The sequence below is a fragment of the Haemorhous mexicanus genome, chromosome 4 (assembly GCF_027477595.1).
Source record: "Haemorhous mexicanus isolate bHaeMex1 chromosome 4, bHaeMex1.pri, whole genome shotgun sequence".
NCBI lineage: Eukaryota > Metazoa > Chordata > Aves > Passeriformes > Fringillidae > Haemorhous > Haemorhous mexicanus.
Window position 1 is genome coordinate 48,659,081 of NC_082344.1, and position 15,921 is coordinate 48,675,001.

The window sequence follows — 15,921 nt, forward strand, 5'->3', positions numbered from 1 at the left end:
TCTATTTTTTGGTTTTATAATCTCAATAAGGATAATCTATATATGAAGGAAAACATTAGAATGTCAAAACTCAAACAACATTAGTATATCAAGCCTCAGTGAGGTAGATAAAATTTCTCAATTCCCATCTGCGCTGGGAGTGCTCATAGGTCTGAAATGCACCAAACCACATCCATAAATCACTATGTGCCTAAATAGAGATTTAATATATTTCCTATTTATTATATTTCCTGCATTTGACAACCCAGGCATACACATTCACATACATTAAAGATTAAAATGAATGCTGTGCATGACAACACAATTTACACATTAAATGATTGCACAGCTACTGAAAGGAACACTGTAGACATGGGTTTGTTCCATAACCAGCTGCATTTGGAAAGTTGTTAACAAAATTGAAGCAAAATTGACAAAGGTCTTAAACCTGAAAGTCCATGTAAATGAATTAAAATAATAGATCATTCTTTTATTTTATTTTGCTCTGCTTATATTGGTTATACCAGTTAATGTTGCTGTCTGTAGGTGATTGGAAAATATGAAGTGTAGATGATGCCAGAAAGCAAAGAACTAGCCATTGTGGATGTGGTAGCAACTGTGGAAATGCCAACCTACTTCATGAGTCAATACTAACGAGGGGAAGCCAAGGCATTTGCCATCTTCCTCTTGCCTGGCACATAGATCTATTTGCAGATGTATGGCACCCATTGATCAGGATTTGCACACAGTTATTTTCTTGTTATCCCAGCTACAGGTGTGCTGATAATAGGAAAAAAAAAGCCCTCAATTATCTATGTCTCCAAGATTTTTCACAACATATTCAATTCTGCAGCCTCTTGGAACAAATTGCTTCCTCATATTTTTTAACCTCTCTAGATCTCTGAACTAACTTCATTGGTTTGTGCTGCTTTCTAGTACATCTTTATCTGAAGACACTCATTAACATGCAGGCTATATCATTTGCTAATCACTAATGAAAATGTTAAATTAGATTAGACAGAAAATTGATCTCTGTGACATCTCACTACACACCTCTTGCCCTTCACATCCCAGCTCAATACACTGCTGCTTATCATTATCTTTTATTTACGTTCAGTCTTTTGGACAGTTTTCAGCCTCTGTGTTATTTGAATCAATTTACAATAATTTTTCAATGAGAATTTGCAAATCACTGTTATTAATTTTTGGTATCACAAACACCTAATTAGATTTTCCATAGATTAAGCTTCCTGTATCATTTTTTTGTTTGTTTGTTATTTACTAGATGATTTAGAAGTCACTTTTTCCTGATATACTTCATTCTTTCCTTATTCTATCACTCAGTAAGCTTTGAGAGCTTGAAAAGCAGCATCTGTTTCCATACACTACCAAGACTTCGAGTTAGGACTCTTGCACAGTGCTGTAATTTTTAGGATCATGCTTTCTATCAGCAATATATTTATCCCATCTCAGTGGCAGCTTCTCAGTTCTCCATGACTTTCATAAGTCATTATAGGTGGTGTGGTTACCACCCTTTTATATCCTGGGATGCATATGCTCAGAATAGCCAATCCATGCTTTTCCTCCCAATCTTCTGGTCCTATCCCCATAATATTTTTTTTACCAGTTTTGACTTGCTTCCTTGCTACAACCATCCTTAGACAAAAAGGCAAGAGCCTTTACTTATACTGGAATATACTAAGCCCTTTCCTTTCTGCTTTTTTTTTCTTTCACTTTTTATGCTGCATTTAATATGAATAATAATGCATTTTCGTCCTTTCTACAGAAAAAAAAAAAATACTGGATTTATATATGCCTGCTTAAACATCATTTTAAAATCCACTGATACCCAGCCCAAATCACGTGGCACAACTCTGAAGAAGTTTTTTGTCTGGTCCATCTGTAAAACAAAGGCTACCAACATTTCTAAAAAAGTTTCTGTCTAACTAGAGCTTTTTTATAAATCTTTTAGGAACTCTTAATTGAATATCTGAGGAAAGATATATTGCTCCTTTTTAACTTTCTAATAATTATCAAGTAGATAACCAATACTTTGATACCAAGCTTGCATTATTTGTTATTTTGGAATTGGTCAGAGTGATTAAATTTTTTGTGAGTGGGAAAAGCAATTTTTGTGCAACAAAGATCTTATACATCCTTAAGTAAAAACTAATTATATCCAGGACTCATTGTATTTATGAGCTTTTAGGGAATAGTATTAGGTTTATGACACCATAGGATATGCAGGAAAATTTTTAGTAAATATGCTTTTGAAAGGCAAAAGTCAAGAAAGATTTGTCTTTTATATATCTAGGTATCTGGCACACATTATGTTAAAAAGAACTTGTATCTTTTATTGGATTATAATTAGCATTTAGTAATTCAGAAACTGCTACTAACTGTAGGATTTAAAACACATCCAAACAAAAAAAAAAAAAAATTCACTGATTAAAGGTATTGTAACTACAAGAGACATAAAACAAAGATATCTTGTTTCCTGTGTACAGCAAAAAAAACACCAAAACAAGAAAAAAGTCTGAAACGACAAGAATTATTTTCAAAATAATTTCATTTGGCTAACTTTATGGTCAAGAGAAAATAATTCTTAGCTGTCTGGCGGAGAGAATTATGAGAGGTGCCCAAATGCAAGCTGCCTTTTCAGCTCTTTGTAAAAAGCTGTCACACAGGACAGGGGACACCAGAAAAGCCTGTCCTCTCCTGTGCAGAGCCACACCAGGAGCTCCAGCACATGAGAATGGCAATAGACTTTTCTATATCAGAAGCATGTAACAGAGGGTGAGATCAAACTAGATGCCTTTGCTTTAGATGGCTACAGACAGGTGAAAGCAATTTAATTCCATGTATAGTACTTCATACGAGCAAAGCAGAAGAGGAATTTAAGCTAAGTTTGAAGACAAATACAGATATAGTAGGAATCTAATTTTCAATGTGAAGGTCTGTAGAAAGTTGCATGAAGTGTTGGGTGTTGTTGCATGGAAGTCTGTTTTTAGGGTGCTTTGAGGCCAGTATGGATTTAGAAATTTAGGTTGAAGTTAATGATCATTTTAAACGATCAAAAAAAATTATCTCTTGGAATGCGTATTTTTATTAAAGAACTTTTTCTCTGCAAGGAAGCTTATAAATAAGTAGTTACCATTAGATTGTTGGAATATAAATTTTTATCTATTTACATTTCTAAATTCCTTTTTCTGTTTTTATTAAATTCTTTTCCCCCATGTTTTGCTTTCCCTATGATCACAATTTGATATGCAGCTGATTTTCATTTTAAGCTGTTTATATTACACATCCAACTTTCATCTGCTATTTGCACTTCTTGTGATCTCTTTGGAGAAAGGAACAAGTATTCCCATCTTTACAAGCAGCACCATGAGTATTGTGGGAGCTACCAGAATAAGCACTAATAGCAACAAGAGTAATAATTTAGACTGTTTTCTCTTATCTGCTCTATCAGAATCAGTTCACCCATACAACATTGCACTTCACAATCATCCACCAATGATCTGCCAAAATATTTAACTTAAAAACTGACAAACATGTCTTGGCTGCACAGACACTGAAGTATTAAAAAACTAGAAAGCAAGACGTATGCTGCCTATTTGTATTTTATTTATACACAGACATGGAGCATCATTATGAGGGTCATCATCAGCCTAAAAGCATTTCTCACACTCAATAAGGTTTTGGCCAGCAAAATCAGTATCACACAAAAGCAGTCACCTGTATTTGCAGATACAAGATTTCAAATAAAAGACTGCATGAAAAGACCTAAAACTTGAAGTCAAAAACAAGGTAAGGAATTCTGTGAAACTGAGCATGCTAAAAGACAACAGATGAATTGTCAAGCTCATGAATGCATAGAAACAATAACCTAAAACCTGTATAAAAAGTCCAGAACTGGAAGTATCATCATAAGGAACACTTCCTAGAGTCATCACTGATGTGTCTCTGATGCCACCAGCTCAACATACAGCAGGACTCCAAGTGAAACAAATTCAGCACTGGGTATCCCTCAGAAAGGTATTAAAAATAAGTCAGAAGAATATAGTTTAAACCACCCCACTGCCCCCAAAAAACCTACCTTAACAACACCTTATCCAGAGCAGCACATGCAACTCCACATCTCAGTTGAGTTTGACTCCAAAGCACAGGGGACTCAATGAAGTACAGACCAGGGCAACTACAAAAATAAAGAGCTTGCAGCAACTGCCCTACAATGAAAGACTGAGAGATTGAGACTCCTTAGTTTGGAGAGAACAACACAAAAGGTACATCACTTTACACTCCAAAATTTTCTGAATCTAGTGAATGACTGCAAAACTATTACTTACTAAATGAATAACGCTAGAACTAAGAACCACTCAATAAAGCTAGCAAGGGATTACATTAAAGGAGATAAAATATAATATCATAAAGAGGCAATAGTACTCTTTATAGCTTGCTGCAGTATCTCAAGATTGTGGAGGTAAACTGTAACAGAAAATTAAAAAATACACTACAAAAAACCAAACAAAACCCCAAAATAATCCATATCAAATCAAAACAAAAGAAAAACTCAAAAACCCAACCCTCACAAGGCACAGAAAGAGAAGTTATAAGACAAGAAAGGAAAGATCTAACCTGCCAACACCCCTGAAAATGCAGTTCATGGACAAGACAAAAAAAAAAAAGAATGCTATTCCCCAAATAGCACTTCTCCTTATTATTCTCAGCTGGAGAACATTAAGCTGGATGGTCAATTGCTGTGACTCAGCTGGGCCTTCTTACACTGTAATTTGTTTTACCTTTTATCCCTAGAAATTCTATTCTTTAAGAGAATGAAAATGCAATTATTAATAATGCAAATGCATACTTATTGGGCAGTCTGCTAACTAAGATAATATACAGGTCTTCAAAACAGAATATCAGAATTGACTTACTACAAGGAATAAAAACCTAACAGAAAACACCCCACCTCCCAAAGCATTTTTCACTGAATAACCTGGAGGGATTGAAGGAATGAGTGCACCCTGTTTACTGACATGACTATTCGCCTACAAAAAGTCAGTCACAGCTATTCCTGACTTTTAGGGACATCATATTAAGGACTGTGAAGTAACTGAAGCTGATGAGGTTTTTCTTTCAAAAGAAAGAAAATCACTGTCTATACTTGTGATATTGAACTTCAGTGCTTTCTCATAAATAAGTATTTTCAAAGGGATAACAACTGCCACCCTAGTGAAGAGCAATACAGAAAAATTTTATTCAGATAAAAATTCTGGTCTCTTATCAAGGGTAAAAAATCATAAACAATCAAATTTTGTCCAAGTCATCAATATATATATCAATATATAAAAACCCAGTTTTTCAGCTCACAAATATGTCCTTTATTGTTTTCAGCACTTACCTCTTGCTAAGGGTATTCTCTTTTGGTTCTTCTGTTAAAATCAACCAAATAAGAAAAACAATAACACCAAGGCTCTATTAAAGAATTAAGTATTTGATGGTAAACTTTTGACTTCTTATCTATGATGCTCAATCTCTTAGAAGGATTTTTTTGCTTATAGACACTAGGTTGAATCTACTTCAGCAGCAATGGCTTTTGACTGTTGGACTGTTTGCATCTGTTGTTTCAGATGCAAACAGGTAGTGAGTAAAGAACCACTCACTATCTGTTTGCATCTGAAGTCATTAAAAGTAGAAAAAAGAAAATTCTATGTCAGTACCCAATCCTGCAGATTGCTGGCTGATTCTGGCAGTTTTATTCACTTACTGGGATCTATACACATTAAAACTCATTAAACTATTTTAGTTTTAAGTGCTAAATTTAGCAGAAGTTTCAGGTCCAGATGTCTGGTAGAAATAGACAAGGTCAAGTGCTCCTTTAGAGCTGGTGAAAAGAAACTCTTGCAGTCAGACCCTTGGAAAGTCAGAGTACACAACGGAGTGCTAAAGTCAAAGAAGCCACGTGATTTTTTGTCTTCCAGGAAGATGCCTAGAAAGCCTAAAAGGACAAAACTCAGATGTTGTGGTTTGATATGAAATTAAAGCTAAGAAAGGTCCATTAAATATTCATTGATTCATAAGTGAAGGTGGTGCCTTAAATTCACTAATTCTAGTTGTGTGTGCATAGGAGATTTTACCTCAATCACTCAGATATCCTGACAAATTGTGTAGGTCATGAATTCTAATGTGTAGTAATTGCACTATGTCACAGACATAAAATCACATATTAAATACTAATTGAAATAAGGTTGAGTCAGAACATTTCTGGAAAAACAGGTTCTGTCACTGAGCTTAACACTGAAAATTGCACTCTTTCACACCAGCACACCATACTAAGGAAATTTCTTGATTTAAATAAGATCCAGATAGCAAGTAATACAGAGAAAAACTTGGATTATACTATTTGATTCTGGAATTTCTAAATTTCAAGTGAAAAGTTAAAAGAACAAGCCATTTGAGAATGCTTTATTTAATGAGCAGTCCTGTGCCACTGGTTAGAATTTGGCAGTTAAACCATCAGAAATCACTGAGCCAGCATATAATTAGGATGGAAATGCAGCTATGCATAATGCCCATAATTAGGCCTATGAAAGCTGAAACAAGCAAAACCATTAAATCAGTCAATGTTTAAATCAGATGGTCAGTGCACCTACTAACTGAATTGTTTGCACGTGGTTTCTGAGGTCCATAGGTGAACTGCAGCTCGTACACACTGTGCAGGCATTTTGCAGGAAACCCTGCTTTGTTAGCTCCTACTCTGATTTAAGATTATCACCTACCATGTCCCAAGTACTGTAGCAGTGCACTGCAAAGATAGCACAGCACACTGACCAGGCCAGCAGCTTTTTGAATAAAATAGAAAATAGATAGCCCAAGTTTACAGAAATACGGCCAGTTAGTGCATATCATCTCCAATGTATTAATGTTTAATTTAATGTCCAGAGTGTTTGTTGTAGTGAATTGACATTGTATACCCTTACCAATTATCCATTTTATTTCCATGCTCCAGTTTCTTCTGTGTGCTTCAACTGTAATTTTTAAGTTCAGTAACTAAAAGCTCACCTATGCAATTGCCCTTTCACAACAAACCATGACACTATCTCCAATGCAGCTGGACAATTTCATTAGAGAAGAGCTGGGGATTTTTGTCTGAAGCTTTTCTACATGCGGCACACAAGAAGAAATTCTTTAAACGTACCAATTTGTGTCAAAAAACACTTCCAAATTCCGGCCAAGTTTTAAAAAAAAGTTATTCACAACACACTATAAGGGCTTTACTTCTGCTACTTCTGCAACGGGAAACCTGATTACTCAGCAGACTTGTGAAATTTAACCACAAAGATTTGCAGAAGAATGTCCTCTATACTCAAGTCCCAGGACTCTCAATTCTGACATTAACTGTATTCTTACCTACCTTTTCCTGACAAACAATACCTGAAAAGAACTTTAAACATATGGACTGAGTAACACACACTGAGTAACAACGAAACAACACCCAAAGTCTATCTAATTTGATGTAAAAAAAAACTTTTTTACTTTGGGGACAGTCTCCACCTGTTCATTTCCAACAAAACTTCAATATAAAGTTAATATATTTCTTTTTTCAGCTCTCTAGGGAGTGAAGGCAAACACCATTTACAGCTCAGCACAGGTATCATCAACACAGATACCAGAGTATGCAACACATTTCACACTTCCTGTGTTGTCCTGACAAAATTAGACCAATTCTTTTGGAGGAAATCTGTTTACCTACTTTATGCCAAAAATCAGGAGGCAGACTGTAATACTGAAATTGAAGTAGCAGGAACATAGAGTCCTTCTGACATGGTAAAAAGCACAGGAATTATGCCTGTAGCTATCCATCTGGTATTTAATCCAAGTAATCTAAGTTGATTGTTCTTTCACAGTTTTTGAAAATCTACCTCTATATGTGGCTAAAAAAAAAAAAAATCAATACATGGACAGACAGTACTTCATTAATTTCAATGTGCTTAATGTGTTTTAATATGTTAGCCCTACAGCAATAGTATTCAGTTAGGAAAGATTCACTCACTTAATGCCTTACATATTTTCTCGGCTCATAAAGAGCTACACAGTACTGCAGGGAGCATATTGTAGAGTTATTAAATGCTATTATTAAATATGTCATCTTATTGCTGAGTCTGTACAAGGCAAGAAAACAGGGAACTCTCAATATTTGAACTTTAACTATTATATAATATTTCAGTAGCTACATTTTCACTTCATAATTCCAAAAGGTCTCCATAGAGCCTACATATAATCACAACCCAAGGTGAATATATTACAGTAAATGTGACAAGATAGATGATAACTGTGGTGTTATGGTTTAAGGATTTACAGTCATGATGTGAATGCATTATGCCCAGTGATAGTTTTCATAATTTATTCAAAATTTTAGGAATACTATGAAATATATTGAGGCACTTAAAAATCAGATCAATGATATGTGCATCACTCAGTAGTTGAAACTCATATTTACTGTGCATTCCCATTTGCTTTAGGGATTATTTTGCTGAGGGCCACTTTCCAAAATAGCAGCAGTTTTCCTGCTGCTTTTGTCATTTTACTGAAGCATTCATAAAAGTTTGGATTCTCTAAGATCTTTCATAGCATCTTCTAGTAAAAATTCAGAATTTACTGAGATTATGGATTAAGAAGCTGCCCATGGAAGTAAAAACAGAAAAAACCCGTAGGTATATTAATTATTAGAGAAGCCAAGGCATTGTTACTTTCCATGCTCCCTGTTGTCAAGACTTGGTACCACAGTTGAAAATGGCATGTCAGCCTCCTGGCCTACATGACCAAGGAAATAAATGCTGCCCAGGGACAAATGGTGCACATTGCACCACACAGCTGCAGTGTGTCACCTCCAGGGCTGTCATCCTGGGTTCTACAAGGGACAGAGCCACCAATGGACTGTGTGAATTTAACTAATACAGAATTCACATACATTCCTAGGAACAAAAGATACAAATACAGACTAAACAGAGAAAAGAATGGAATAGTGCTCTGGTCAACAATGAAAATATGCTCGGGAAGTCAAGTTATCCATGAAATGCCAACACAAAAAGGACTAATAAAACCTTTGACTGAACACAGAAACACACCTACATACAAACATATATATATATATAAAAAATATATAAAACACAAAATCATGTTAATATATACTCTGAGATAGACCTTGCAGTGTATCTTCGCAGCTCATCAGAGAGATCTCAATAGTTGAGTGCTCCTCTCTCAAAATGGATTCTGAAGGATTAAGAAATACATTGAAAGAAAAACAAAATTTTAGTACCTAAGAATCTATTTTCCAATGAAAGATTTAAAGAGCTTGAGCTGTTTCTTTTAACAAAATGTATGAGGAATAACTTGATACTCTATGAAAGTATCCTCACAGAGGGAAATAAGCTAGGAAGTAAAGAGTCCTTTAATCTAGCTGAGAAAATGAAGCAAAGGTTAGAAGCTAAATTGACACATATTACAATTAGAAATTAGGCACTAATTTCTAACACAACCAATTAACAGGTACATTTATAAGTTCTTTTCCTATTGAAACCTTTTGAAGAGCTCTTTTGTAATCTGAAAAGAAACAATTTTATGTGAAGTTTTAAACATACTTCCTGCTGCTTCTCTTCAGATTAATATGTAACAACTGATTATATAAAATGAATTGCCATCTAGGATAAAAGGGACCGGGAGGAGAAATGCCCTTTTTTCTCCCTGAGACAGAAGAACTAGAACTTGGTAAAATACAAACTTACATAAGTTTCACCACACATACTATAGTTCAAAGGAGTCAACCAATTTCTCAGCATTGCTCCCATAGAAAGACGTTCACTGAGAACAAGTTAAAGCCTCAAATGCTTAGTGCCTTAAACCTTGGGGTATCGCAGTCATAGAATTTTTAGTTCTAAGTGAACATCCAGTAGGTTTTTGGACTCACTTTCAAAAACAGAAGTACAAGTTCTTAACATCTTTTATGAAAAATTTGTGTCATTTCATGTCAGTCATTTTTAGTTCTGAATCTAACAAAAGACATCATAATGAGATGTCTCACCAGTGACTGAACAAACTGAAAAAAACACAGTCGAGCTTTCAGTAACATTAGGCAGGCAATATTAACAGATTATATTCTACACTGAAAATTGCAACAAGAATAATAATAATTGAAGTCAATTGCCAAATCAACAGTAATGTAAAACATGCAAGTAGTTTAGCTAAAAAGGTTTCTAGTCATTTTTCCAAGTACGCTTACAGGCTTAAAATAAGCTGATGAACTAAAAGCACATAGGAGAGTGGACAATTTTGATTATCTGGCCATTTAATATATGCTAAGCAGGAAAAGATAGATACTAAGGAATTCACACTACTCTGTAGCTTCCTAATTTTATCTTATCATTGAAGGATCTAATGCCAAGCAAGCTGGTTGAATCATTTCATTTCTTGCAATTTTTTTTTTTCTAATTGTAATGCAAATATCATTGACTACATTTTTCTTCTGGGTAAGATTATTCTACCACCAATAGTGGGGAAAATAGCCTTTTTCATCTCTTTCCACAAGAAACATATTATGTATATATTTCAACCTATTTAATCTCTTTCCTTCTGTCTTTTTCCTATCAATTATACATTAGATTAATTAATATTTGACTATACAACTGAACAAAAGCTGATTTTTTTTCCTAAGTTTGGCAAAATAAATTTCTTCAAGCGCAATGTGTAGCATAATCTCTAGAAGCTATTTTATTCTGGAAGTTATTTTAACTCTAAAATTTGCTGTCTTTTCCCATTTATTCCAATAAATGTGAATTTTACACTTTTACAAAGTTTTGACTCCGTGGTTATTCAGGCATACATTCCCCTTGCTTTCTTGAGTTATACAGTCAATGAACTGTTTGACACTGAAGTCAAACTGCTCACTATTGCTCAAGTGTGCCTGCCCTGCAGCTGCCTGGTCGTGTGCAGCTTCTGCTGCTCCAGATTTACCAATAGGCCAAGAGTGAATGTCAGTCAATAGATCTGCCTTAGCAAAAAGATTTATATATTCTTCTATAGAGAAAAATAACTTCAAAAGTGTAGCTCTTTCAATGTGTTTTTCTCAATGGTAAGTCTAGGGTCTAAAAATGGGGAAAACAGCAAAATAGAAAATAGCAAGAGCACCATCTTTGTGATCTTTGTCACTGTCATTTGTCCAGGGTTACTGAATTACATGAAAATACTCAAAAAACCATAAAAAATGGTAAACTGTGAGGATAATTTCAAAAACTTTGACATAGGTTCATGGTGAGAAATGTATGTGTTGCATGCAAGGAATTACACTTGGGTTTTAGAAATTCTTGGCAGAAAAATGTAATGCAGTCCAGAGTTTGCTTTGTTTTGATTCATCTTGTTCAAAAATTTCACCAGAAACAGCAACATTATCAAATATTCTGATTTTTTAATTGTTTCAATAAAGAATTTCCCAAAATTTCATCTTGCAAGTTATTTTTGAATCTACAACTGAATAATATGGATTGAACCGAGTGAAACAAAGGCTTGTTATCGCTTTAAGAAAGTTGTTCTATTGATTAACACCACAGAGTCAGTACTGATGTCTCAATCAAACTCAACAAATTCATGGGTTTGGGGTGTGGTGGGTGACCTGCATGCCAGGTGCCTATCAAATCTGCTCTATAAATCCCCTCCACAGCTGGACAGGGGAGAAGATATCATGAAAGGCTCATGGGTCAGGATAAATGCAGGAAGAGATCACTCAGCAAAACAGATCATGGGCAAAACAGACTTAGGGAAATCAGTTTAATTTATCATGAACCAAAATAAAGAGTAGGGTAATGAGAAATAAACATTTCAAAAGAGCTTTCTCCCACCCCTTCCTTCTTCCCGGGCTTAACTTCACTCCCGAATTTTCTACCTCTTTTCCCCCTGCGGGGCAGGGGGCTGGGGAATGGGAGCTACAGTCAGTTCATCACACCTGCCTGTTGCTCCTTCCTCCTCAGGGAGGGCTCCTCACACTCCCCCATCTCCAACAGGCCCCCAGGAGAAAGTCCTCCACAAACTTCTCCAATGGCTTCAATCCTTCAGGCACTGACAATTCTAACGTGGGCCACAAGTCCTGACAGCAAACCTGCTCCTGCACAGACCTTCCAAGGACTCACTGCCTCCTTCAGGCAATGACATGCTCCAGCTGGGCTCCTCCACGGGCTGCACAGGGGTCTCTGCTCCCCTTGGCCCTCCACAGCTGCAGGGGCACAGCTGCCTCACCATGGGCTGCACCATGGCTGCAGGGGAACTTCTGCTCCTCAGCACCTCCTGCCTCCCCTTCTGCACTGACCCTGCTGTCTGCAGAGCTGTTGCTGTCCCATATTCTCACTCCTCTCTCTGTCTTCCGTTGCTGTTGCACAGCTTTCCCCCCTTTCTAAATCCACTATCCCAGAGGTGCTCCTGCTGTGACTGTTGGGCTTGGCCTTGGCCAGCAGAGGGTCCAGCTGCAAATGGCTCCACCAGATACAGAGGAAGTTTCCACCAGCTTCTCACAGAAGCCACTCCTAGAGATCCCCTGCTACCAAAGCCTTGCCACACCACACAAATACATGGGGCCAGGTTGATGCTTTTGACTCAGACAAGCTAGGAGATAAAATTATAAAGAGATTATGAACCGAGACCAGTAGATTCTTTCCCAGCAGAGAAGAAAAATATTTTTTGTGGGCTGGTAATTGGGTATTTTTTCAACGTGGGTCCGTGCCCCAAAAATCTAGTTCAATATCTGTTGATTATTGAATGTGGAAAGAAATACGTCAGCCTGTTTGAAAAATAAGTTTTTAAAAGTCCAATGACATAAAGCCAAATAAATTCCTAACAGATGATCAAGTTTTCAACCAGCTGGCAAATTACACTTAGGTGGTGAAAGGGGAAAGATTGTTTGTGATAATGGGCCTGCTGATTAGTTCCACTTTGCAGAAAGAACTAAGTGAGTAAGTAAAGCTTGATGCTATATAAGAAATATTCTCCAATTCCTTATTCTTTCTGTATGTCTGAAATGGAAGTTAAATATTCATTATCAGTTAAAACAGTCTACAAAGTCAAAGGAAGGTATGGCCATGATGACTTCATCTTCTTCTGTACTAAGAAAGAACATATTTGGAACACCACTGACCCAATGTGCTGCTGATAACTACTGTGGAATAATAACCTTATGGACAGAGTAAGATATACAAAGTTGTCATAAAGAAATGTGCTCCAGGCTCATGACTCACAGCAATGGTTCTTACAGCACCAGGCCTTCTGTCTTCCTCACTTATAATTATCCACTTTTCATCCATCTGTGGAAAACAGAGGCCATGAATGAGAAACTCAGTTTTGTGGAATATTTTTGTTCATGACGTCCATAAAAAAGGAACTGTGTTTCAAAAAGGTTCTTCTGCTTTTCTTTCCTTGATACCATGCTCCCTCTGCCTCGGGAAGCAAAACATTTTTGATTCGGTTGCTAAAGACATTAAGCATGTGTGACATAGCACACAAGTCCTACTCTGCATCAGCAACCCTGTGACCCATTTTTTCATTACTCCTCTCCACCTTTTCTTCCAGAAATGTGCTTCTAAAATTCATGTTCTATAGAGGCTTACTGGATAAGTGTATTTCCTCTGCCTAGAGATTTATCATAGTTGAGAAGAAGTTGTCCCTGGGACAAAATATGTGAGGAGCAAGCATGGAAGATGCTGAGATGCATGAAAGGCAGTTTTTGGACTTAGTTCTAGGACCTCCTTTCTTACCAGAGCACATGGGGACAGAGATGGTGTACAAAATAGAGAAAATGTGAGGTGGGTGTGGCTTTAAATGGCAAGCACAGAACTGGGCTGCAATTCCTGTTTCAAAGATTTTGGGGTGCAGTGTAAGGAAAAAACTACAATGACCTTGGGAGAACAGAGTAAGGTAAAGAACCAGAAAGAGTTATTTAGATGCCAGTACTGAATCAGAAAGATTGACAAATGGAAATTCCTTTCATTGGTTTCATTTCTCTAGAATTTTCCCAACAGAAAATTAAAGGCAATCTGAAATCTAAGCACTATTTGAGTTAATTCTAGTAAAGTATATGAAAATTTAATTTCTTGCAAAGGAAATAGCAAATGAAACAGTTTTCTTTCTAAACTGGCAAAAAAACCTAAGAAGGTTAAAAACATGGCCAATGAAGAATAAAATGTAGAAATAATGCAGCCTGAAAGAGAGTGTAAGATTAAAAGCCTTTTCCTATGTTCAGCATTTCAATTTTACACCACTTCTTTGGAAGGCCGTTCAGCTTCGTTTTATGCTTTCAATACATTTTGACTAGAAACATAAATCAGCTGACAGACACAAACTCAAGTAAGCTGAGACTTGGATTTTATAGCAATATTGATAAAAGCTAGTGGGCATTCCTGCAGGAACATTGGCATTTGGCCTGAGAGAGTATTTTGAGAGATTTTTCAGATTCTTGATGCATCTAAAGACATACTGTTTCACTGCAAGTAATAAATGCAGAAAGGGCAAGGGACGGGGAGAAGGGTTCTCTCCATGGAAACAACAAAATAATTTTTCTAACAAGATTCAAGGTTGTAACTTACTGAAGACTGGGTAAGTTTCAGAGCCTGATAAGTTTTAAGCAGAGATGCAGGGAAACATAAAATAATATTTTATAAATTTCTTTGGTTAGTTCCTATCATGCAGAAGGGAATGTGTAGGTAGAATGTGCAGTAACTTTTTATGTCAGTTTGACAGGTAAAGCATAAGCTGAATTAGAGTAAATGAAAGGTGAAGTGAAGCTATTCAAGTAGGGTCATAAGTAAAAAAAAAAAAAAAAAAAAATTAAAACATCCTAAATTAAAAAATATGTAAATAATTCAATGTAGCAGTTTTTCTTTGCTTTTTTTTTTTTTCTCTAAGATTACTCTTTCTTTTATGTAATTCCATGCTGGAATACCCACATTTACTAACCACAAAAAATCAAACTGGAAGTAAATCTCCTAAAATCTTTGTCCGTTTCTTCCTCCTAAGTCAGAATCAACGGTGACAAAATCACCCTCACAGGCTTTTGTGTAGGCAATTCAATAAAAATATCTACTGCTGAATACTCCACAAGAGCTGTCTTCACTCTGCCCCAGACCTTTGAAAATATGTCTTAATGTCTGTAAATCCCTTGTTCCAACATTAGCTCGTTCCTTCACATCACTGGATGAAGGAAGAGATTATTTCCTTCCTCCTCAGGTCATGTTCTCTGGACATGATCATTCACCACGCTTTTCTCTGCAACCTCTTCAGCTGGCCAGTGTTTTATTTGAAGTGCAATAACCAAACCAGGATACCAGGTCCTGGGTTTGGTTGAGTCTTTTTCCCCTTAGAACAATATAAATTTGACAACTGGTGATGCCTTCAATAAAATATCTCCAATTTTTTTGCACTTTTTGGCTTGCTAGGTAGTTTCTATCTTTCATTCCTCAGCTGATTATTTTTACTGAAGTGTTATAATTTCCATTTGTCCTGCTTGAACTGTATCCTGCTTTACACACCAAATCACCAATTAACAAGATTGTTTTAGATCTAAAACTTCTCCTCCAAAGTACTTGCAGACAGGCCTCCCTCCATTTTCACTTGATATAAAAGAATACATCATCTTAAAACATTTTGAGATAATTCTCCCTGGCTTCCCTTTGTTTAATTAGAATTCTGCAAGAATTTTTCACCTCACCACACCAAGATTTTAGTTTCCGTCACAGTTTTGCATTTTGGGGAGTTTAATGCAGGTGACATTGCAATTATTTTGTGTGTTTTGGCAGCTAGGGTAAGGAACAACATCAAACCTTTGATCAATAACTATTAGCTGTTCCATTAGTAAAATCCAAAATAGACAGAAATTCAGATTTGAAAGTAGTAACACTTGCTTAA

General features: G+C 36.1%; 1 protein-coding gene across 14 annotated transcripts in view; it reads right to left on the reverse strand.

Moving 5' to 3' along the window:
- The window catches only part of SGCZ (sarcoglycan zeta), a 455,810-nt gene that overhangs the window by 419,088 nt on the left and 20,801 nt on the right, over positions 1–15,921 (reverse strand). For 3 of the 14 annotated variants that reach the window (XM_059844760.1, XM_059844759.1, XM_059844758.1), the window contains exon 2: positions 13,260–13,325. The exons of 10 other annotated variants lie outside the window; for them this stretch is intronic. The gene's annotated coding sequence lies outside the window, so the exon portion shown is untranslated. Of the gene's footprint in view, positions 1–4,078; positions 4,211–13,259; positions 13,326–15,921 lie in introns of those variants that run through there. One more of the 14 variants, XM_059844762.1, reaches the window with a different exon arrangement.